General features: G+C 38.4%; 1 long non-coding RNA gene across 2 annotated transcripts in view; it reads left to right on the plus strand.

The window, feature by feature from the left end:
• Positions 1-22,532, plus strand: part of LOC123791837 (uncharacterized) — a 414,294-nt gene that overhangs the window by 130,584 nt on the left and 261,178 nt on the right. The gene's annotated exons all lie outside the window — the stretch shown is intronic.

Raw genomic sequence — 22,532 nt, forward strand, 5'->3', positions numbered from 1 at the left:
CTTTAACATGCATTATCTCAGGCTATTTGCCCTGACCTGGTTATCACACACCGTGCTTTGCGTGGGATCATCAACTCTGGAGGCCACCAAGGCCACGGAGGCAAAGACATATAGCTACTTGCTCAGTGTGATGCCACTAATTAGCCTGAGAGTTGCCTATGGGAACCAGATTTACCCACTCCTCGTCCTAGGGCATTTCCGTTGTGGGCCTTATCCTCGTTGTTCTCTGAGGCAAAAGGAGGTGCCGTGAAAGTGCCATCCAGTCCGTGTGCTGAGTAGGGCATTTTTGGAATGGTTTGATTTGCTATAGATTGTTTATGTTTTTTTCTAGTTCTCTAGGCCTCTAAACAGCCCCTCTGTATGCTCCTACTTGATCTAGTTCTTAAGCTAATGAACTCTGGGGACCGTAATTTTCATCTTTAGCTAAATCTCTAGGCTTAGAAAACCCTTATACTGAATTTTACTCTGCTTTAACATGTTTGCTTCTCTCCTATGGGGATGTTCTGCAGCCTGTGCCTTGTAATTCTCTCGTTTCCTTATGTATCTCTTAGTTTTCCTAGGTGATCAAGCATTTAGATGAGTGGCTTTTGTCTCCCTGGTAGGTGAGCTTCTATCTTTTGGCATGGAAATATTTAGATTGTAATCTAGCATTGACAAAGGTTTTGAAAATGTGTTATATAAGTCCATCTTTACTGTTCAGAGAATATTAAGTATTTTTTGACATTTCATGTTAGGATTGAGGTCAAGATCCTCTATTCTGGTTCATACAGCTGTCCATACAAGGAGGACATAGGGATGAATAATTAAATACAAGTTATAGAGCAAAATCACCTGTGTGTGAATCCTGATTTTTGCCATGCATTGGCTGATAATATGAACAAGTCACTTAACTTTCATAAGCTTCTGTTTTCTCATTTCTGAAGTAGGCATGGAAATAATAAACCATGTCACAGGATTGTCCTTGAATTTTTGTGAGGTGCAAGGCATGTAAGGAACTTCATATGGTGCCTGACACACAGATGTGGGTTTATTAAAACATAGTATTTGTGAAGCATCTGCCACACACCAGGCATTATGTCTTGTATACACAATCTCTTAAAATTAAGCTTTGCTAAAATGTCTATAACTTGCTGATGAGGAAAGTGTACTTGAATTACTCATGGTCGTGAAGCTAGTAAATTATGGAGCTGGGGCTTCCATTTGTATCTGTCCAACTCCAGAGGGCCAGCCTCTTCATATTACACTGCGATGCCTTGAGTCCTGCTTATTGTAGTCATTGTACAGTTGTGCAAAATGGATTCCCTCAAGGGTACCTGGGATGTGTGTGGTGTGGCTTATTTCTTACTGGGTTCCCTGGGAGCCGTGTGGTTCTGCATGGGCTTTCTCAGACCAACCCTGTTATGGACTACATGTTTATGTTCTCTCAAAATTAATGTGTTGAATCCCTAACCCCGAATACGGTGGTATTAGAAGGTAAGGCTTCTGGAAAGTAAGTTTAAATGAGGTTATAAGGGTAAGGCTCCCTAGATGGGATTAGTAACTTTGCATAAAGAGGAGGAGATGGTACAGCTCCCTCAGTCCGTCATGTGAGGAGAGAACCAGAAGGGGGCTGTCTGTAAGCCAGGAAGAGGATCCTCACCAGGAATCAAGTCTGCCAGCATCTTGATCTTGGGACTTCCTAGCCCCAGAACTGTGAGAAATAAATGTCTGTTGTTTATACTACCCAAACTATGGTATTTTCATTAAAGCGGCCCAAGCTGACTAAGACAAACTCCCCTAGGATTATCCTCTTTTAACCTGCCATTGAGTTCCTTGTACCCAATCCCAATCTCTTATCTGTTGCCCTTACTGTCCTATGTTTCTTGTCCAAAACAATTATGGTCGTAATCTATCAGATAGGTTTCATTTCACATATATTAAGCATCTACTAAGTGCACTATGCTAGGCTTTCACTTTTTTTTTTTTTTTAACCTCAAAAGAATCCTATTACACCCACTTTATTGTTGATAAATGTGTACCAGATCACCGAGCTGGGAAGTTGGAAGAAACAAACCTAGGGGTTAATTTAGGAATTGGTACTGGCATTATTTATTGGGGATTATGATTGGTTTGACAAGTTTGCAGGTGGTGAGGATCTGTTGTATTACAGTGGGAGAAATGGGTAGTCCATGTTGCAGTGTTTTATTTAAATGATCACTGGAGGTCACCTAGAGGCAAGTGCCTATGAAGACGGAGTTTGGGTGGACCCGAAGGCATCTCCCACAGGGTAGTATGGATGTACAAGGAAGGCTGACCAGTGGACTGGCGGCTTCTGATGGGGATCCAAAGCTTAGAGCAGTTAAAACTCAAAGCTTTATCTCCTGTCTCTTTCCCCCCCTTACTTTTACGTTGAATATGTATGTGATTTCGTCCATAGCCTACAGAATATCAAGACAAGGTTGTGTCTGAATGAGAGGATGAACGTGCAGCACTCAGCTAGGCACAGGGACTGATAAGTCAATGGATCTCTACTTTTTGGGAAAAAGTGTTTACATTCATATAAGGCGAAGTTGGATTAAGTTAGGAGTGTGGTGTTTTTGCTTTGTTGTTTTGAAGTTCAATTCTAAGAAGAAAGATGTGAAAAGATGTTTAGTTAAAGGAGCAGACTGAGTGATACTGTAGTTTGGCTCACGTAAAACCCATTCTAGTTCCCTTTTTGTTGGCTTTCCTCTGCTAGGGAGGTTGTAGAGGAAATAAACTACCTTTTTGGATTCCCCTGCAGTTTACAGTGCCAGCAAGTGGATTGGTTTCCACCAAACGAATGGAGCATATAAGACTTGGAAAGCAGACAGGAGCCATGGTGGTTGTGAGCAAGGAGCAGCTGCAGTGGTGGAAGTGTCTGAGGGTATAGAGTTGGCCTTGGTGGGGTTTCTGGAGCTCCTTCCTCACTGGGGGTGACACCTCTAGGAACTTATTAGTCCAGTTTCTATGGAAACTTGCTGGCTGTCCTCTTGGCTGGGCAATGACTGGCTACAGTATGCCCTAGTGTACTGCAAGCAAGTCTGGTTCTCTAGCAGAGATTCTCTGTTTGACATAATCTACTTCCGCTTACACTTCCCAGAATGGGTTGTCACTTTCAGCTAAACACTGCTCAATATATTAGGCCCTCTGGTTCCAGTTTCCTTGTCTTTCTACTTTATTATAACCTTTTCTCAAGAAGAAAATACATAGCTGGGTTAATCACCTAAGTCCTATTTGTTAAGATTAAGTTAAATAGACTTACAAAGTGCATGGGAACACTTTGTGACAAATAATTTAAGATTTTCACCCTGGGGACTTTGAATTGATTTCTAGATTCAAGACCCTTCTAGAGGGTTGTGGTTCGTGATTATTTGTAAGAGGCCATTGTAAAAAGTAATAGACTATATTTCCATAAAAAAAAATTTGTTTCTTTTACTAATTAAAACCAGCTTTGTTATTTATTACATTTTGAAGACAGTTTAGGGATTCTCCCAGGTATTTGAATTGCTAACTACTCCTCAGGCTTGTTACTATTGTGTTTTAATTTTCTTACATTACTTCACTACCCGTAATACCTTCATGGCTATTTTTAGAATAAGTTAGAGTTGTGAAAGTGAAAAGTGACCTTTTCCTTTTGCTGGTGGAGCCAACAGTATAAAAATTCCTGCACGAATTAGTATTTTCATTCACACAGTCTCAGCTCTGAGACTTACAAAAACCTCAGAAACAATGGTTCCCATAGGGAAGAGGAAGAAAGTTGGGTCTTTGTGGGGCATGGGCTACTACTGAAGGGGCGTAATCGGAGAGGTATGAGCAACTCAGCTTAGTGTTGACACCTAAGAATGTCTGATTTGTTAGGTGAAGCCTGGTAGCGGTAGCCTGGTCAGGTAGTAGGGAATACTGAAAGTTCAGGTTGGTCATCGTGGACTAGTTAGTTCACGAAAGGAGGTCAGCTAATGTCCAGAATTAATTGTGGGATCCTGCCTTAGGGGAAGAAAAATTGTCAGAAGCATTTTAAATTACAAGGGGCCTAACCAGGTGGTTGAGGTTAAGGCAGAGTTAGATGGGAATAAAAGTGGAGGGAAATCAAGGCAGGTGTTCACAGCCAGGTCTTGGGCAAGAATGGCAAATGCATGTGCATGCACACATTTGTGCCCATGCATGCCTCCGTGTGGCTCTGGCAGAAGACAGACCATGGTCTTAGTGAAGGAGGAGGTGAGTGCGGCAACCCATGAGTTGTGTTTCACTTTAGGCTGGGAACTCCTATCTATAGCGGTAAAACTATCTCCACAATCATGCTAGTTGAGATAAGGTGGCTGGTTTACTTCCTGTCAAGACTACTATTTCAGGAACCTAGGAGAGAGTTGCAGTAATGTCAGAAGTAAGCCTGGTGAGGGAGGCTATGTAGGCAGGAGCTGACAGATGGGTCATGGAGGGAGTGGAAGGCACTGTGTTTTGAAATGGGAAGCAATAAAATTAATTTGCATGTCCTCTATGAATGAGCTTTTAGCCGTCACTTTCAGGCCAATTATGTTGGCCATCATATTGTAATAGTGGCAGTTACAGTCAATTTAATTAGTAAGTTTTCGTGAGTAATTTAACATTTCACTGAATGAAAGACCATTCTGAGGGGAAAATAGGTATCCTCTAAATAATATTCACAGCTCTGCAAAAGCAAATCAGTTATATAACTAACAACAGAGAAATCGCTCCATATTTTTTAAGTGACATTTTAATTAGGTATTTAAAATGGAAAAATAGAAACACTGCTATCAAGGGTGGTGATGAATAAGTTGGGCTTACTTTTCGGCATTGTCTTTTGTTCACTCTTCTTACTAGTTCTTGAGTTCCGATTTGTTATTAAATATCTTTTTCTTATTTCCTCTTCAGTTTTCCCTCCATCTTCTCCATCCCCCATTTCCACAGTTGCTATTGTATTTAAGCTCTAGCACCTTTGACGCTTTTCTCTGAAATTCCAGTTCTTTCTCCCACCAGCTTACCGTACATAATACTAGCAACTTAAGCTTAAAAAATAATTGTTTGGTTCTTAGTATTTTACTTGAAAATAAACAATAAAATCTTCATACCTTCCTTTTGACCAATTCCACATTGCTTAGACTTGTATTCAGAGCTCTCCACAAGGGTATAATTAGTCTTTTTCACTTGGAGTTCTTTTATTTGAACTTTTTATCAAAGATCTGTATCCTGAAGATACATTTTTCTGAGAACCTATACATACATACAAATACATAGATCTTTTCATTTTCTGTAATTTGTCCATATAAGTCAACCTACCTAGAAGCCTATACTTTATTGGTCTTGTTAATTTATATACATATAAGAGAAGAGTTCTACTTCAATCTCAAGGCAAATACCCTTAAAATTTAGGAAGAAATTGACCATCTGTTATGGGCTGAATTATGTTGTCCCCAAACAAATTGAAATCCTAACCCCTGTGAATGTTACCCTATTTGGAGATAGGGTCTTTAAAGAGGTAATTAAGTTAAAACAAGATCATCAGGGTGGACCTTAATTGAAGGTGTTACTGTTATTGATGTTATTCTAAGAAAAGGAGATTTGACCAGACATGTACTGAGGGACATATCTGAGGAAGACGGGGAGCCACAGGGAGAAGACCATCTTCCACAAGCCAAGGTGAGAGTCCTCAGAAGAAACCAACCCTGCTGACATCTTGATTTTAGACTTTGGCCTCCAGAACTGTAAGAAAATTTCTGATGTTTAAGCCACTTAGTCTGTGGTGGCAGGCCTAGCAAACTAATACACAACCCCTTTTCAAAAGGCAGTGTGTCTACTCAGATCTCCCTGGTGCCATTCCTGATCTCACTTCTGGGGTCATGGACAGGGGGAGTGAGTTCCTCCCAGTCTCTTCCTCAAGGTGTTTCACTAAAGCTAAGGGAATTCCCTGAGTAAACCATCTCTGCGTGCTGGACTGTTTTTTTCTGATCCCTTTTTGATGTTTACTCAGTGACAGATTAATCTTTGTCCTGAAAAGCAAAACTAAAAACTTTCTAATTTAAAACTTCCAAGTCCCAATTCAGAGTCCCCCTTGAGCAGTCTTTCTCTCACATACTTTAAAAAACAATTATTTTTTTGAGTAGTCTCCATGCCCAACATGGGGCTTGAACTCATGACCCTGAGATTAAGAGTTGCATTCTCTATCAACTGAGACAGCCAGGCACCCCTCTCACGTATTCTTTTTTTTTTTTTTCTAAAGATTTTGAGAGAGTGCGAGAGCGCGCATGCACGACACAGATAGGAAGAGAGAGAGAGAGTGCACGCGCACGAGAGAGAGCTAGAGAACAACCGAGGGGAGGGGTAGAGGGAGGAGCCCAATGTGGGGCTCACATATTCTTAACACTTAACTACTTGTATTATGTGCCTTCTACACACAACTGTAATTCCCTGTGCATGCCTCTCTCGTGTTTATAACATAAAATCCCAGAATCTAGGAAGGCATGTTCAGAGAAGCCATGAACGGTATCAGTTCTTATTCTGCTTTTGTCATTGAAGCAGACTCAGTGCTTTAGTGTATCCCATAAACTGGTCCAACTTCACATTCCATTAATGATACATGAATAATGCAGATTTAGTGGGGACCTGGAGTGTGAGTGGGGCCAACTTGGCAATGATACAATTCTGCATCCGGTCTTCTGTTCCACTTCAGCCATTTGACGCCTCCTTAAAAATCTCCCCTCCTGAGCACAGCAATAAAGTGCTCATCCATGAGTTCCATGTTCCACCCCAAAAACAAAGGAATGGGGAAACAAAACTTTGAAGGAACTGAAATAATTTCCTTTGATTGTAGATGGATCTACAAGTGTTCTCCATATTATATTTAGAACAGGAGAATGGACCCATCTCATCCGAAAAATTAGAAGAGCTCATACTTACTAGACCTATGTAGGGAAAAGGGAAAGAAATACCATGCTGAAAACACTATAACACAAATGACTCAATTTCTCCTATCTACAATAAGTCTAATTACCCAGCAGAGTAATTTCAAGAGATTCATACCACATGGGACAGAGAACTGCTCAGTAAAGTTTTCATGATAGTTTATTTTTTGGCTAGGGCTTGAAAATGAAAAGGCGAAAGAATGCCAGCCTGCAGAAAATAGCTGTGAGAACAGTTTGAAAGGTGTTTTGTCGATCCTCAGTTTTATATTGGCCTGCTACTGTGGAAAACTAGAGAACAAGCCATGAAGTCACCTAACCTAACTCACTGCTACCCATAGAGCACTTTCTATCACCTTTCCCATTTGGGTGGTAAATGGTTCCAGAGCTACTTTCCTTAGGAAACAAGTGTAATCCAAAGGCCCTTACCTTTCAGAAGTTTCTAGCTCTAACTTGATTTAAACATGTGGAAAAGTGCTTTATTAGATCCATATGTGACTTCTGGATAATTATCTCCAGTCTCAGGGCTCCCTAATATCTTAGGCACTATTTAAGCCAGTTGTAACCTTATTAAACTAACTTCTGAGGTTTTGCCCTACAGAAATTCTCTTCTCCTTGTTCAATCCTTCTAACTTTCTTTGAATTTACAGGTATAATATGGGTTCTTCAATTTATAAAATCATGGGTGACATAAAGTAGTTTTTTCATGACCCAGACTAAAATGAGTTAACATGTTTCGGGGGCGTACTGATGTACTGAATTGGGGTTGCTGCTGAATGATGACCCAGATGGGATCCCACATCATCTCTGTCAAGTTCCTGGACATAAGACACATCTGGAAATTTGAATATCTCTTTGCATCGTTCTGTTATGACTCAGTGTTTGCTTCTTGAATCCAAGACTGGTCTAGTTATATCCTAGTAATGGTGGAAATGGTCATTGCTGTGTTAATAAGGACAGGCTTGCCTTAGAACTATGAGAATGAATTTGCAACTGGAGATTTTCTAAAGTAAATAAGAAAATAATCATGGAACATTGCATCAAAAACTGGGGATGTACTTTATGGTAACTAATAAAAATTATAAAAAAAATAAAATAAAAATAGAAGTTGACAAAAAAAAAATAATAAGAAAAGGGAGGCCTGCAGTCAGGAAGACACCTGTCTAAAGTATAGTCAAGCTGAGACCATCTTGCTTGCCATTCTTCCCTTCCACTGGTTGTGTCTTTCCTGAAGGACAGGACCCCACCGTGCAGAGGGGATGAGACTACCTAGCAAGTAATTCTTCATAGTATTACACCTGCATTTTTCATGGCTGAAATCCATAGATTTAGGAGATTTCATTAGGTAAATGTATGAGACCATCAGCTAAGTTATACAAAACTATTTTACTTTAAAGGTAAAACAAAGAGTTTATTTTTAAAAAAAATATTCATACAATAAACAACATAAATCTTAGTGGTACATCTCAATATATGTTTATATAGGTATATATATCCATGCAACACTACCTATTTCATGAAATAAAACTTGTTAGAATTCTGTTAGGTCCCCTGTTGCCCCTTTTATGAGTACTACCTAAAGGTAACCATTATCCTGACCTATATCACCATGGCTAGGTTGTGCCTGTTTTTAACTTCATATACATAGAATCATAATGTATGTGCCCTTCTGCTCATCTGTGCTCTTGTGTGTAGCACTAGTTTGTACTTGTTTCTTGTTCAGTATTCCGTTCTGTGAATAGATCAGTTCTTTCATTCTGTTCATGGGCCTTGGGGTTTTGTATCCAGTTTTGGGCTATTATGAATACAGCTGTTTTGAAAGTTTCAGTACAGGACTTTTCGTGGACATGCACATTTATTTCTGTTGGTATTGTCAGGTGTGGAGTTGCTAGTCCTAGAGCAGGCATGTGTTTTGCTTTAACACCTACTACCAACCTGAGTGCTTTGCACAACTTACACTTCCACCAGCAATATGAGCTCTAGTGACTTAACATCATTTCCTACTGTCAGTTTAATTTTAGCCATGTTGCTGACTTTAAAGTGTATCATTGTGATTATAATTCCCACTCTTCAGATGAATAATGATGTAGGGACAATGTTCATGTTTGTTGGACATTTGAATATTGTTCGTTTGGTTTCTTTGGGGGGGAGGGGGGTGCTGCCTATGTAAGTCTTTTACCAATTTTTTTCTGCCAAGTCATCTTTTCTTAATGCTTTGTAGATCTATATATATTCTAGATTTGCATTCTTCTTTAGATCTACGTATTGCACCCATCTTTTATCAATCGGTGTCTCACCTTTTTACTCTTTAAAGTACATCTCGATGAATGTAAGTTCTATATTACAATGAAGTCCAGTTGGTTAATACTGCTTTTGTTTTTTCATCCTATTTAAGAAATCATTTCCTATCCAAATTCATGAAGATAATTAGCATTACTTTCTTCTAAAACCTGCTCAGTTTTTTAGCTTCCACATTTAGGACTACACACAATCCTAAATAAAGGAATATGGTGCTTTCTTGCAATGGATAGGACCACCAATGCATATAGAATAGAAATGGTGATAATTGCCATCTTTATTCAAAATCAAGCTAATTTAAAAAGTAATAAAATGAGGTAAAATACCTAGGACTACACACAATCCTACATAAAGGAATATGGTGCTTTCTTGCAATGGATAGGACCACCAATGCAGTATAGAATAGAAATGGTGATAATTGCCATCTTTATTCAAAATCAAGCTAATTGAAAAGAAAAGGAATAAAATGAGGTAAAATACCTACAATTTGATTTAAAAGGCCAAAAATGTCAGTAAAATGCAGCCAAATTCAGTTTTATGCTGTGGAATGCTTGGCTAAGAAATCAGCACTTGCAAAGAATGTTTAAAGCATATAAATCTCCCAAATTTCCTATGTATTGCCTCATAAAATGCCAGGTTACTTATATTTCAGTTCATCAAACCACTTTTTCTTTGATGAAATACAAGAAGAGAAGCAGTAAGAAATTAACTACATCATAATATGGGGGATCACCATTGGTGCCCAGCCATTGACACCCCCTTGCAAGTCATCTTAAACTTAGAGGCATGGAATGGAGCCTCAGTAACAGAAAACCACATAGCATGTGGACTAAACAGGACACGTAACTAAACTGTCTAAGGAGTTAGGAGTTACAGAATCCAGTGGTACATGTTAGCCTCCCATCATAAATGGTCACAACTTTACTGAAGAGCATGTCAGATAAGGTAGAAGTTCCTTTCACCTTTAGACTTAATAGAGATTTTAGGACTGATTCCAGTGTTGACTTGGGGCAGTGGATAGATAAGGGAGTTGCTCAGGTCTGTTACAGCAGTGAGGTAGCGACTTAGTGGAACCTCTGTTTTGGAGAGTCTCTTAACAAGTTATGCATAGAGTTTTTCATTCAACAGATACTTAGACATTTCCTACAATATGTATTGCAGTCTGAATTCTGCCTTTCTTAAAGGAGCTTAGGACTTGAGGATAAGAAGCACATATATAGGGGCGCCTGGGTGGCACAGCGGTTAAGCGCCTGCCTTCAGCTCAGGGCGTGATCCTGGCGTTATGGGATCGAGCCCCACATCAGGCTCCTCCACTATGAGTGCTTCTTCCTCTCCCACTCCCCCTGCTTGTGTTCCCTTTCTTGCTGGCTATCTCTGTTAAATAAATAAATAAAATCTTAAAAAAAAAAGCACATATATAAAAAACACCAAATAAGTGATGAATTTCTGCTATTTGTTTACATACATTTATGCCTTAGACCAAGTTTCTTGAAGGCAAGAACATAAATTATCTTAGAACTAAAAACTAAATCCTTTCGAAGCAGGAAGTGGTATGTTTCCCAAATGCCCACCTCATTTTATTCCAACCATTATTAATATATTTAGCAATCCAATACATGCCAGGTACAGTGTTAGGCATTAGGGATACAGTTGCAAACAACAACAGTGTCTATGCTATCACATAGCTTATCTTGGAGTAGGTATTTGGTATTGGTCTTGAAGTATGAAAAAAGTTTCTGAACATGCAGTGACCAAACAAATGAATAGTCTAGGCAAAGTCAATAACGGGGGCAAAGACATGAAAACAAGACATTGTGAGGCAGTATGGGGAGCAATTTATAGCTCAGACTGACTAGAAAATAGAATGAATAAAAGAGAATATGAAATTTATGCCATGATTAATAGCGTTCTCTTTTCTGCTTGGGTTTTCAACCATGTGAGAAATAAAACAGTCGGTAAATATGAAGTTAGATTGGCAAATGTAGTTTGGTATAAAAGCCTGTGGACCTGAGTTGAACCTTGGGATCAGCCAGATTTACCCACTGTGTTACTGGGAGAGCTGGATAGGGAAGGCCTGCCCCTGGCAAGAATTAGCCTCTGTTCAACCTACCATATGGAGTGATTCTATAGGGTAGAATCTCCTAAGAGGAAAAAGGGGTTTGGTTGGGTTGGGTCAAGTTTCCCTGTTTTTTCTACATTTGTCAGATAAGTTGCTCCGTGTACCCAACATTAGAAAAGTATAAGGGTGAATAGAGTCAGTTACACTAGAGACCTTAATACTCTTTTCACTGGGAAAACAAAACAAAACAGTAGTAGGAGGTAAGTAGTGCTTCTTGTTAAGATTTCTTAGTCCCCCCCCCCTTTTTTTTTAACCCATTGTACTTAATCATTAAGCACATGATAAAAAATGGGAAGACCCTCATACTCAGGGAAGGAAACCAACACTTTCTCAGGATAGCCTTGCTTATATCTTCTTGAAACTTTTACCCTCATATACACCATTGCTTCTTTTGAGTACTTTCCTGGACTGCTAGTGAGCAGAAACTTTGCTTCCAGAATCTGAAAATTAAATACCTAAGGCTAATCCGTTCTCAAGAGTAAAAGTCTGTTCTCTGTTCTGTTTCCCTTACAAATTAGTCTGGCCACATTGTCCAACATAGCTTATCAAAGGTCTGCAATGAGACTGAATGACAATATTAAGATACTTGTATAATAAAGTTTATTCAAGACTCACTAATATGGGGGCGCCTGGGTGGCTCAGTTGTTAAGCGTCTGCCTTCAGCTCAGGGCGATCCCGGCATTCTGGGATCGAGCCCTGCATCAGGCTCCTCCGCTGGGAGCCTGCTTCTTCCTCTCCCGCTCCCCCTGCTTGTGTTCCCTCTCTCGCTGGCTGTCTCTCTCTGTCAAATAAATAAATAAAATCTTAAAAAAAAAAAGTCTCATTAATATGAAATGCCAGCAACATGGAATTTCCCCTAATCTGAATCTTAAAGCCCCACATCACATTTTTGTGTCCTTGGGAGTTAAAAGTCCAAAGTCTATTTCTGAAAAATCTTTTTTACCAAGATGTTCTCCCAGGCTCAGCCACAGAAATTCTTGATACTTAGGGGCAGGTGTCAATTCTTTAGCATCTCCATCCTGAGTTATCCCTGCTTGAAGTTGGTGTAGTTCTTTAGGATCAGAAGTTGTATTGGCTCAATGTATGCCCAGTCTCACCTTTCAAAGGACCACACTGTTCATGGGACACAGATGGTAGTCCAGCACTGGTTGTACTCATGAAATGCAGAAGCCAGTTTCTAGTCCTGAAAGCAACCATCCCAGCTGGAATTATCTCAGAACCTTGTACTTAATTTTGTCTGAGACCATGGAAGCAAGTCAGCAGTGCAGGAGAAAGTTAACCCCCTCATTGGTATATGTCCGTCTATGCCAGTTGTCCAGAATCCATGAACTGTGAATGTAAACTCCATTTGGAATGCTCTCTAATCTTCCAACTTGGCCATTTGCCTGAAGGTGATTAAGGGATGATGGTAGTAACTCCAATAAAGGTCCTGATAAAATCATCATTATCATAACACCATTTACTGAGTGTGCAGTAAGCACTTTTCTGAGAATACTATGTGTATATATATATGTATATATACGTATATATACACGTATATATACATATATATGTATATATATATGTATGTATGTGTATATATGTATATATATAATGTCAATATATATAATGTCAGTTATAAATATCATTACCTCAAAAAATAATACCTTATTTCCCAGTTTTAAACAATATGGGAAATAAAACCAAAACTAAAGATGAAAGCCAAAGTATCATTTTCATTTCAAAAAGAGCAAGAGAGACAGGAGACAAGTGACAGTAACGTATCTTAATCTAAGACCCAAATGGACCTCTAGAATTAGGCTGACTTACTAACCTAGTTACAAGTGTTGCAGAGTGGAGCACACTTCTTCTTTGGGCAAGTCCCTACAATTTAAAGATTGGAGGTGCTTTCAAGAACTCGTGTTCTCCAGTGGAAGGGAACATGGGATAGAGTGGAGTCAAACATGTTCCATTATTCTTCTGAAATTAATCAGACTGATTTCTCCACTCCTTGAAGTATTGGAGTAATGCTGTTTGGGCTCTGTTCACTAGACAGACACATCAGGAGTGGGGAAGAAGCATTCTCTAACATGGTAAATAATTGGAAGTCTATCTTTCATAAATTTTTCTAATAAGTATAATGTGAAAAATTACTATGAAAAATTGACAATTTTTAAGTGGGGTAGCGACATGATGCTCTTCGTTTTAGAAGGACTATTTTGGAAGCTGGGGGTAAAAAGATTTCAGGAAAGACACTGGAGGCAGAGAAGCCATTTAAGACTCTATGAAAGAAGTGATGTGGTTAAGATAGTGGCCATTGAGAGAAGGAGGAGAATGTGTATGTAAGAGTTTTTATACCATGAAGAGAGATAAGCCTTGGCAACAGATTGGGTATAATAGAGGAATGGGAGAAGCCAAAGTAGATTGGAGATGGGAGACTCTCCTGTTCCAGAACCATAATACTCCTTTATATAAGGATGCTCATCCTCACATCGTGTCTTGTTTTTATTTTATAGATGAAAGACTGTATCAGGTGGAAGTTGCATGCTTTGTTCAAACTCATAGATTCTGGCATTATCATGTACATTGTATCAAGTGCATTCTCATTGTTCTTGAGGATTTCCTGCATAGTGGGGTACACATTGCTTGCATTAAAACACTTGACTACTCATTGCCTTGCTTTCACCCAAGGAGTTAGGCTTAGGGTTTCAATGTGGAAAAGCCTGACTTGTAGCCATCTATATGCACTTGCCTTGGTCAGACTTGCTGCTTAGAATCATCCCTTTTAATTAGTCCCATTTGTACCCAGAGACCCTCAGCAGTTAGGGGTGTAAAAGACCTTAATCTGGGGAAGAAATGAAGTGGGATGATCCTTCCAGTACTAACCATGGCATCTCCTCTGTTCCCCTCTGCCTAACCACTTCGATTGTCTACTGGAGGAAAAGTAGTAGGGAGAAGAATAATCCTGGACTCATATACGCCATTGCGGAAGAGGGTAATTTAGTTCATTTATCCCACAGATGTTTAAGTGACTAATATGTAACACTATTTAAACATTGGGACTACATCTGTGACCAAAACAAAACTTCCTACTCTCATAAAGCTTACCTCCTTGTAGGTAGGGGGGATAAATAAGTAAACTTAACAGTATATCAGATGTTAAATGGTATGGAGAGAAGAAAAAAGGGATAGGGAGTGCTGGGGTGGAGCTGATGTTGCTTCATTGCCCAAGACACCTCCTATGGAAATAATAGCTGAAAGACGAGGGGAAAAACCTGGAAGCTGTGAGCTTCTTTAGGCGACTGATCTAGAGATTAAGGAATGAACAAGATCAGTCCTGGGGATCCTAAGGCAAATGGTGGTGGTGTGTAGCTGTGAGGGTTGGGGGTCTTGCTGCAATCATGGGATTCTCCTCATTCTTTGGCATGAGGTCCACCTCCTCAAAAGATGCTTAAAACAAAAAAACCAAGTTAAGAATGGTTCTTAATTGTTGCAAAAAGACACAATCAGCAAACCCCCTATTAAATTACTATAAAAACACTGTAAATGAGAAGAAATCAGAACACTAATATTGAACAATATTATTTTTGCTTAGGTAGATACCTTTCAATTCTGAGATGACAATATCTTTCAGGCTCTAAAGGGAGCACATTGTTTAAGAAGATTCTCTTTGTTTTCTCCAACTGATCCCTGGCAATAATTGTTTGAAAATATAGTAACAGCAGTATTTCCACCTTCTTACCCTGTGGCTTTTGTTCCTTCTTAGTAGATAAAATGGACTAATAAATGTAGTAAATATGATTCTAATGGCTTTGCCATTGTTTCCATTGCTCTGAGTTAGTGAATATAGCAGTGCTCTGCCAGACCATCTAAATTCTAGTATCTAAACTTTTTTAATAATAATTTATTATGTTATGTTAGTCACCATACAGTACATCCTTAGTTTTTGATGTAGTGTTCCACGATTCATTATTTGCATATAACACCCAGTGTCTAACAGTATCTAAACTTTTATATTGCAAAAGTTCCATGATTTCATTTATAGATCCAAAATGTCTTGGAAAGAATCTGCCATACACAGGATAAGAGAGGCCAGACTAATTTTTTTTAAAAGGGGGGGGGGGGGGTAAACACTGTTTCTAGTGATAGAAATTAAAGTGGTTCCTGAATGGTGGGGTTGTGGGCAGGAATTGACTGGAAAAGAGCATAAAGGAACTTTTGGGAGTGTTGTAAAGCTTTTATATCTTTTTTGGATGGTTGATAGGTAAATGCAATAATCAAAACACCAAATGGAATACCTGAGACTTACACAATTTGCTTGGTTAATTATACCTCATTAGGTTAATTATATTTCAATTGGAAAAAAAGAACTGGTAAGGAAAAACATAGGTGATATGGAAGAGAAAGTGTACTGCAAATGAAAAAAGGATAAACTTTTAAACTTTAAGCTCCATTTTATAAATTTCATTAACATTGCAGTACTAAAACTTTTCTGGAAATTTGATTGCACAATCCCATCATTACATCATCCTATACCTTCCTTCATTCTTGGACGGAATTCACAGGAGTAGGGATGTTCACTGTTGAAGCCAATATATTTACAAATTAAAACGCAAAGAATGTTTTAATTGATCTTATTTCATGGTTCATTCAATTCTAATTTTACCAATTCTATTAAGGGAAGCATTAGTTTTTTTTTTTTTTCATGCAAAGTAATCTACCATTGTATTTTTTTCCATGAAAAATAATTATTTCTAAAATTTTAACTCCTATATAATGTATTAGTTTCAGCTGTGCACATAGTGATTCAACAATTCTCTACATTCCTCATTCTCATCTCCATAAGTCTACTCTTAATCCTCTTTCACTTATTTCACCCATCCCTCCACCCACCTCCTTTCTGGTAAACATCTATTTGTTTTCTGTAGTTAAGAATCTGTTTTTTTGGGTCTCTTTTTATCTTTGTTTTGTTTTTTAAATTCCTTGTAAGAGTGTAATCATATGATATGTGTCTTTTTCTGACTTATTTCACTTAGTATTATATCCTCTAGCTCCATCCATGCTGTTGAAAATGGCAAGATTCCATTCATTTTTATGGCTGAATAATACTCCATTGTATATATACACCACTTATTCTTTATCCATTCACCTATGGATGGACACTTGGGTTGCTTCCAGAATTTAGCTATTGTAAATTGTCAAGTAGTAAACATGGGGATGCATATATCCCTTCAAATTAGTGTTTTCATTTCTTTGGATAAAAAACTCAGTAATGGAATTACTGGATCATATTGTAATTGTCTTTTAATGATTTGAGGAAACTCCATACTGTTTTCTACAGTGGCTGCATCAGTTGACATTCCCATCACATTGCACAAGCTCACTTGTTTGTGTTTTTTATTTTAGCCTCACAAACACTTGTTTCTTGTGTTTATTTTAGCCATTCTGACAGGTGTGATACCTCATTGTGGTTTTGGTTTGCATTTCCCTGATGAGTGACATTGAGCATCCTTTCATGTGTGTTGGCCATCTGAATGTCGTCTTTAGAGAAATGTCTGTTCATGTCTTCCACCCATTTTTAATAGGCTTATTTGTGGTTTTTTGGCATTGAGTTATATAAATTTTTTGTTTTGGATACTACCCCTTTATCAGATATGTCATTTGCAAATTTATTCTCCCATTCAGTAGGTCATCTTTTTTGTTTTGTTTCCTTTGCTCTGCAGAAGCTTTTTATTTTGATGTAGTTGAAATGGTTTTTTGCTTTTGTTTCCCTTGCCTCAGGAGACATACCTAAAAAATGTTACTACAGCCTATCTCAGAGAAATTACTTCCCGTGTTCTCTTCTAGGATTTTTATGGTTTCAGGTCTCTCATTTAGGTTTTTGAACCATTTTAAGTTTATTTTTGTGTATGATGTAAGGAAGTGGTCCAGTTTCATTCTTTTGAATGTAACTTTCCAGTTTTCCCAGCACTATTTGTTGAGGAGACCACCTTTTCCCTATTATTTTCTTGCCTCCTTTATCAAAGAGTAATCATAGGTTTATTTCTGGGCTCTAGTCTGTTCCATTGATCTATGTGACTATTTTTTGTGCCAGTACCATTCTGTTTTGATTACTACAGCTTGTAGTATATCTTGAAGTCTGGGATTGTGATACCTCCAGTTTTGTTCTTATTTAAGTTTGCATTGGCTATTCGAGTTCTTTTGTGGTTCCATACAAATTTTAGGATTATTTGTTTTCGTTCTGTGGAAAACGGTGTTGGCATTTTGAGAGAGATTGCATTAAATGTGTAGATGCCTTTGGGTAGTATAGACATTTTTAAAATACTCTCCCAATCTATGAGCATGGAATCTTTCCATTTGTTTGTTACCTTAATTTTCTTTCATCAATGTTTTCTAGTTTTCAGAATATAGGTCTTTCAGCTCCTTAGTGAAGTTTATTCCAAGGCATTTTATTCTTTTGGTACAATTGTAAACGGGATTTTCTTAATTTCTCTTCTGCTTCATTACTAGTGTATAGGAATGAGAAGGATTTCTGTATGTTGATTTTGTATCCTGCAACATTGCTGAATTCATTTGCCAGTTCTAGATTTTTATTTTTTATTTTTTTTTTGGTGGAGTCTTGAGGGTTTTCTATTTATGGTATTATGTCATCTGCAAACGGAAGTTTTACTTCTTCATTACCAATTTGGGTGCCTTTTATTTCTTTTTGTTGTTTGATTGCTGTGGCTAGGATTTTCAGTACTATGTTGAATAAAAGTGGTAAGAATGGAGATCCTTGTCTTGTTCCTGACCTTAGGGGAGAAGGTCAGTTTTCCACCATTGAGTATCATGTTAGCTGTTGGGTTTTCATATATGGTCTTAGTTATGATTTATGTTCCCTCTAAGCCTACTTTGTTGAAGGTTTTATTATGAATGGGTGTTGTACTTTGTCAAATGTTTTTTTCTGTATCTTTTGAAATGATCATGTATTTATACCTTCTTTTGATGATGGGATTTATTGCATTGCTTGACTTGAACCACTCTCGCATCCCAGGAATAAATCCCACTTGACTGTGGTGAAAGATATTAATATATTGTTGGAGTTGGTTTGCTAACATTTTGAGGATTTTTACATCTGTGTTCATCAGAGATAATGGTCTGTGGTTCTCTCTCTCCCTCTCTCTCTCTCTCTCTCTCTCTCTCTCTCTCTGTGTGTGTGTGTGTGTGTGTGTGTGTGTGTGTGTGTGATTATCTGGTTTTGGTATCAGGGGAATGCTGCCTTATAGAATGAATTTGGAAGCTTTCCTTCCTCTTCTATATTTTGGAATAGTTTGAGAAGGATAGTTATTAACTCTTCTTTAAATATTTGGTAGAATTCACCTGTGAAGCCATCTGGTCCTGGACCTTTGTTTGCTGGGAGTTTTTTTGTTTTGTGTTTTTTTTAAACACTCCTTCAATTTCATTGCTGATAATTGATTGGTCTGTTCAAATTTTCTTTTTTTTCCTGCTTCACATTTAGGAAGTTATTTTTTTCCACGAATTTATCCATTTCTTCCAGATTGTCGAAATTATTAGCATACAATTTTTATAATCTCTTAAAATCTTTTGTATTTCAGTGGTGTCATTTTTTATTTCTTTCATTTGTGATTTTGAGTCTCCTCCCTCCCACCCTCCTTTTCTCTCTCTCTCTCTCTCTCTCTCTCTCATGCCTGACTAAAGGGTTATTATTTTTTTTTTCTTTTTAAAGAGAACCAGCTCCTGGTTTTATTAATGTATTCATTTTTTAAAATTTCTATTTCATTTATTTTTGCTCTGTATTATTTCCTTCCTTTCACTGGTTTTGGATTTTGTTCTTTTTTTCTTTAGTTCCTGTAGATGAAAGGTTAAATTGTTTATTTGGGATTCTTCTTCTTGAAGGAGGCCTGTATTGCTATAAACTTTCCTCTTAGAACCGCTGTTGCTGTATTCCAAGGAATTTGGACCATTGTCTTTTCACTATCCTTTGTCTTCATGTATTTTTTAATTTCCTCTTTGATTTCTTGGTTGACCCATTTGGTGTTTAGTAGCATGTTCTTTAACCTCTATGAATTTGTTCTCTTTCTAGATTTTTTTTTCTTGTGCTTGATTTATAGTTTCATAGTATTGTGATCAAAAGATGTATAGTGTGACTTCATCTTTTGAACTTCTTGAGGCTTGAGGTCTGGTGTGTCATCTATTCTGGAGAATGTTCCATGAGCAGTCAAAAAGAATGTATATTCTATTTCAGGATGCAATGTTATAAATATATCTGTTAGATCCATCTAGTCTAATGTGTCATTAAAAGTCATTGTTTCCTTGTTGATTTTCTGTTTACATGGTCTGGCCATTGATGTAAGTGGAGTGTTTAAGTCCCCTACTATTATTGTATTACTATGGACTACTTCCTTTGTGTTTGTTAATAGGTTCTCTATGTATTGAGTACTCCCATGTTGGGTGCAAAAATACTTGCTACTGTTCCTCTTACTGAATTATTCTTATGATTATGTAGTGTCTTTGTCTTTGTTTAAAGTTTATTTTATCTGATACAAATATTGCTAGCCCAGGTTTCTTTTCACATCCATTTGCATAATGTTTTTCTGTATCCTCTCCTTCAATCTACGGTGTCTTTAGGACTGAAATGAGCCTCTTGTAGGCAGCATATAGATGGTATTTTTTATCCATTCTGTCACCCTATGTCTTCTGATTGGAGTGTTTGTCCATGTACATTCAAAGTTATTGATAGGTATATACTTCCTTTTTTTTTTTTTTACTTAGTTTTTGCAATTTTCTGTTCTGTTTTGCTCTCTTAATTAGTTGCCTTTTTTCAATGATATACTTGTATTTCTTTCTCTTCATCTTTTGCATATCTATTACCTATTTTGATTTGTGGTTACCATTAGCTTCATAATGATACTTTATGCAGTCTATATTAAGTTGATAATTAAGTTTGAACCCATTCTAAAAGCACCAAATTTTTACTCCTGTCCCCCCCCCGACACATTTTATGTATATGGTGTTATACTCTGCATCCTTTTATTTTGTGTACCCCTTAACTGATTTTTATAAATATACTTAATTTTACTGTTTATGTGCTTCCTACCTTCCTTACCCCCTCTTATGTTCTTTCCTTTCTGTGCTGAGTCTCCTTTAACACTTCATGTAATGCTGGTTTAGTGGTGATGAATTCCTTTAACTTTTGTTTGTTTGGGGAAACTCTCTCTCCTATCTTGAATGATAGCCTTGCTGGATAAAGTATTCTTGGTTGCAGGTTTTTTTTTTCTTTCAGCACTTGGAGTATATCATGCCATTCTTTTCTAGCCTGCAAAGTTTCTGCTGAAAAATCAACTGATAGCCTTATGGGGTTTCCTTGTATGTAACTATTTTCTCTTGATGTGTTTAGAATTTTCTTTATTGCTGCTTTTTGCCATTGCCATTACTACGTGTCTTTGTGTGGGCCTCATTGGTTTGACTTTGTTGTGGGTTCTCTGTGCCTTCAGGATCTTGGTTTTATTTCCTTACCCAGAATAGGGAAGTTTTCAGGTGCTATTTCTTCAAATACTCTGCGTCCTTTTCTCGCTTCTCTTTGTGGGATCTCTATAATGAGAATGTTGTTACACTTGGTGGTGTTGGTGAGTTCTCTTAATCTGTTCTCATTTTTTATCAATTTTCTTTCCTCCTGTTCAGCTTGATGTCCTTAACTGTGTCTTTCATGTTGTTGATCTGTTCTTTTTCCTGTAGTCTGCTATTTCTTCCATCTCATGTATTTTTAATTTCAATTACTGAGTTGTCTGATTGGCTTTTTATTTTCTGAGGGTCTCCCTGAGGTTCTCCAGTCTCCAGTACAGTGAGTATCTTTATGATAATCACTTTATATTCTTTATCAGGCATATCATCTCTGCTTCATTTAGCTCCCTTGCTGTGATTTTGTTCTGTTCTTTCATTTGGGATATACTCTTCTGTCCCAACAATTTGACTAACTCTCTGTGTGAGTTCCTATGTGTTAGAAAAGTTAGGTACATCTCCTGCTCTTGAAAGTAGTGGTCTTATGAAGAAGTCCTATAGTGTTCTGTGGTCCAATATCCCCTGTTCACTAGATCCTGGTGCTTCAGTGGTGTCTCCTGAGTATGTCGCATGCACCCTACTATTGTGGTTGAGCCCCTTTTACCTTCAGTCCAGTCACCTGCAGTGGCTTTCTCTGCCTGTTGTGGGTAGAGTTGGGTCCCTGTGTTGTTAGTGGCCAGTCCGGCTGCCTTCAGCTTGAGTTGGGTCAAACCAGGCTTTTGCTAGAGCTGCAGTAGCACCAGTCTGCGGCGTGCTCTCCCTGTGTCATCCCCTGAGTAGCTTCTGTTGATGGGTGGGGCCTGCAGTAAGACCAGGTGTCTGCCCTCAGTTCACTTCTGGGGCCACAGTTGAACTGGTGTGTGTGGTTTTCTTCCCTTCCTCTCAGGGCAGGAGTCACTTTGGACTTGTACTGATCTCTATCATGGCTGCTTGCACACTCCCAGGCTTGCGGGTCTGCTTTGGATGGACTCCTGCAGGTGGTGTATTAGAAGGGGTGGGTCTGCAGGAGAACGTGGGGGCCGTGTATGCTGTTAGCAAGCTAGGTGGAGTGTTGGTGCTGTGTTGGTCCCACAGATGTTCATGTATCTAGGCTGGGGTGGAGGAGGGAAATGATGCCCTCCAGCTCTTTTGTTTTTGGAAAAGTCTCCCAAGGATCACTACTCCTCCTGCATAGGCCCTGATAATAGTAAAAAGTCTCCCTTCAGTGTACCCTCAGCATTTTTTCAAACTGGTGCTTCTATGCTGTATCTCAGCGGTGCTCTTTGTTATGCTGTCTCTTGAAGGGTGGGGACATAGTTTCCTATCCTCTTCCCAGATCTCCCAGAGCAGATCCCACTGATTTTTAAGGTTCTAGGTATTAAGCTTCTTGATTGTAAACAAATTCAGCCCCTCTGGTTTTCAAAGCCAAACGTTAAGGAGATTCATCTTCCGAATGAGAGTCCTCTGTGCCTGATATGCATGGTGTGAGGTGTGTTCTCTGCTCCTGATATGTCCCTCCCTCTTGTGGATAGTCCCACATGTCAGTTTGGCTCCTGACCTCCTCCCTACCCTCTTCGATACTGCTTCTTTACATTGGCCTGTGGAGTCTGTTCCGTGGGTCCTTGAGTCATTTTATGTTTTTTTTCACGCTGATGTGGGTTATTTATACCAAAGCGTATCCATGG

Source organism: Ursus americanus, chromosome 10, assembly GCF_024610735.1.
Source record: "Ursus americanus isolate L20-20 chromosome 10, mUrsAme1.1.p, whole genome shotgun sequence".
NCBI classification, from domain to species: Eukaryota; Metazoa; Chordata; class Mammalia; order Carnivora; family Ursidae; genus Ursus; species Ursus americanus.